The 3,911-nt window shown below is 22.8% G+C and overlaps 1 protein-coding gene across 1 annotated transcript in view; it reads right to left on the bottom strand.

The window, feature by feature from the left end:
* Positions 1-3,911, bottom strand: part of LOC108688550 (aminopeptidase N-like) — a 33,896-nt gene that overhangs the window by 21,878 nt on the left and 8,107 nt on the right. The window lies entirely within an intron of this gene.

Raw genomic sequence — 3,911 nt, 5'->3', positions numbered from 1 at the left:
TATATATATATATATACATAATTTGTAAATTAATATAAATCTTTTTAAATAAACTCAATATTATTCAGATTATTATTCGACGAGTGACGCAATATCATTTTGTCTGTTAGAGTTTTTATATTAAGAAAACGTCTATGTCAGGTAACGGTTCTACGAGTTATTTTAAAAATGTAAGTTTTTAACTTTTATGTCCAATTTTCTAATTTTTTGTCTGCTTTAATCTTGTAAAAGAATTTTTGATTCTGTTTCGTCTATTCGAACATGTTTATACGACTATAATGTTTGTTATTTCAGCATCCTCTTAAATGTAATTGACTAACAATTATTTTTTAAGAGGCATGTGTATTTGGATCCTTTTTTTCTTAAAAGAAAATAATTTTACGATGTTTTATTATTTCAAAATTATTTACAATATCTGTAATCAAAATTATTTAGTGATATTACAACGTCTTATTATTCGATTTTTAATCATAATAAGAATATAATAAGGTAATGCGAGGTAAGATTATCAATAATTGTATCTTATTACTTGCACAATTTATACAAGTCACTGCATAATTAAATAAGCATTCTGTATATCTAATTGTAAAGTAATTTTTATTAAAACACTAACAAATAATTACATAAATGTGATTGAATGTTTTTTTAACAAATAATGAGTTATTCGCAGTACATGTATCATTTTCTTCTGATCAAATAAATTGATTATTCTACTTATTTCTATTTTTCAAATTATCAAACATAACTTTTTGTTCTGAAATTTCAAGTCTACGTTTTGCTATCTTGTTTGAAATGTGATCAAATACCAATTTTAATTTGTTTCTCACGTAATTGTTTATCTAAAACAGATTATCTTAATTTTTTATCAGCAATCTATTAATAATAATAATAATAATAATAATAATAATAATAAATTATGTACATATATATATTGAATAATAATTTATTCTTACACGATAAAAATTTTGTATACATTATTTTTGAATAAAAAGATTTCTGTATATAATTATAAAGTAATTAAAACAAAATATTATTCAAATAGATAGAATATATAAAGAAAAATATATTCTCAACAATAAAAAATTGAATATTCTATAAGAAATCAATTTTACCTTTTTAAGATACACCGTGTGATCAAGGAATATATGGAGAATATCATTAATAAATTTTGTTTCTGTATATTGTAGAAGATATTTCACTACTTTTCTTACCTGAAATAGATATTTTGATGTTTAATAATCATATAAATAATGAATGATTTTACTCTACATATTAAAAGATTTTTAACACATCATAGTTTCTGTGTTTAATATAATTGCAATAGTAGTATTTAGTATTATTGCCACAAAAGATGGCTTAAAGAAATAAAATTAATAATAGAATATTAATATAATTTAAAATGATGATAAAATTATAATTTACCTCTTCAAGTTGTTCCCAAGAATATATATGGTTAATAATAATAGCAAATGCTGTAATAGTACTAACTTCCCTATAAAATAATATGTCTTTAATTAATGCATACAACATTTATTATATTTACAATAGAGAGAAAATGTATGTTTGTTAAGAAAATAACATTACTTTAGTTTTATTTTTTCATAATTTTCTTTTATGTATTCAAGTATTGTGCTTTCTTTTGCATATTTTGCAACAATGTACAAGAAACGATTAACACGTTTTTTGGCTAGTATATTTACATCCTTACATTCATTTCCAGAATTACAATTTTCCGATGTATTAATTGTTAGGTTCAAATAATTGTAAATAACATAAGAAGATCTACTGCAAGATGCAAATTCCATTATCGCGTTATCATTAGATTTTTTCCATGTATCATAAGTATTCCATGTATCAGTAACCACCAAGTGCTGTTATCAAATTCAGACTCCATAAGACCATTACAAAATGTCCATCTTTTCCACCATGATAAAATTCTATATTTCCAGAAAATATAACAATCTATCAGAAATTCTTTTATGCTCTCGTATCTTGAGCAAATACTTTTACAGTTAAATAGTTCGAAAGAAATGTACAATATATTAATACAAGAAATTGTAAAATATATTACCTATGCCCATCAGGATTGCGAAGATGATGTAATAAATGAAAACTGGCATTATTTAGGCATTGGAATACGCCGAGAGTACATGCCCATCTTGCAGCTTCTTGTCTTAAGGATTTAGTAAAATCATCATCATTAATTGTTTCTAGATATCCGATAATATGAAGGAGATTGCTCAAAATATGTTTCATATGTATCTAAAGGTTGTTAAATAATATATATATTTTATATTTATTTAATGCTTCTTATAAAGAAAGATAAATGTAAATAGCCACGCTTATCTCTCTACATCTTTCCTTTTTTCTTTTAAAAAGTGCGAAATAACAGTACAATTTCAAATCTTGCTTTATATTTCTTAATTACATATATATTTTATATCTTACACTGTTATAACTAATATTATATTTTTTTACAACAATTTTACTTGTTTTTAATGTATTTTTGCAGAATACGTATTGTTTTTTAAGTTAAACTATTACAGTTTTGAGAAAAATAATATCAAGGAGATAAAAATTGACAATTTTGAGAGCTTTTATGATGTTATAACATGAGTTGAATAATCCTTTTTTTAAATTTCGTTAACGCAAAAGTATCACCTTTTATTAGTTTTAAAACGCATTTTATTTCGTCTTACCATGAATTTCCCTTCATGAGAGATATCAATAAATTAAATCATTAAAAACAGTTATTTTTTTCATAAAAAATGTTATTCTGCCTAATACTGTATTATAGGAAAGTAAATACTTTTATACTTGTACTTATACATATAATTGCAGTAGCTTTTGATGTGCTTTTCAGGCTTGAACCCCAGAATATCAAAATATCAAGAATGCTTGGGGGCGCAATTTAAAAAAATGAAAAAAATTAAATTATTTTAACAAACGCATTTATGCAATTTTGTAAAATATTGTTGAATCGATAAAAAGCGACTATCATTATCAATATACGTATGAACTTGGTATATGCAGTGATATATTTTTTGTAGTAACAATATAGTAATGACGTTACAATTTTTCATGACTGTAATAACAAGGATGAAGAAATCGCTTTTAAAAATAACTTATTACTGTTACGCATTACTTTTCAAAAGTGACTTTCCGATACAAAGGAGAAATTGATAAACTTTTATTTTCGAGCTTGTACTAAATGCTAAACTAATATGTATACATATATATTTTAAATAAACTTATTTTAGAAATATAACCCGACTATGGTAATATTTTTCGCAACAATTTTTCTTTACAAATTTTAAGGTTTCTAAATAAATTTGGGGATTATTAATATTTCAGATTCTTTGTATTGAAAGTCCGAAAATAAATCGGCAGATATATTTCTGAGATAAATTTTCTTAATGTATTGTATAATCGAATCATATTAAATCGAAAGAATCATGAAATTGACAAAACATATATTTTCAAATTATATATATTTCAACAAAAATTCATATCAAAACAAAATGCGTTTTAAAGTTAAAAGTTGATACTTATGGCATGGGCAGCATGGCATTAACAAAATTTAGAAAAAAAAATGGGCAATATGTTAATATTTTTATGTGCTAAATAATAAGGGAAATCATATTATGTAAAAAAAATAGTCTAATTTTATTTTAAAAAAATGGCTGTAATCTTAATTCATATAACCATGAAAAATTATCTTTTTTAATTTTACTGTTATTTGTACACTTCAAATCATATAACTTTTATCTAAAACTTTTGCTCATCCTATATGTATATGACATTTTTTAAGATTTGCTTGAAAATAATTTAATTGAAAACGATCTTTTATATAAATTAAATGTATACATTCTTTTTTACAATATTGTATTCATTATAATATATTATTATAT

This window comes from Atta colombica, unplaced genomic scaffold (assembly GCF_001594045.1).
Source record: "Atta colombica isolate Treedump-2 unplaced genomic scaffold, Acol1.0 scaffold236, whole genome shotgun sequence".
Classification (NCBI taxonomy): domain Eukaryota; kingdom Metazoa; phylum Arthropoda; class Insecta; order Hymenoptera; family Formicidae; genus Atta; species Atta colombica.
This window is presented reverse-complemented; position numbering and strand designations above follow the sequence as displayed.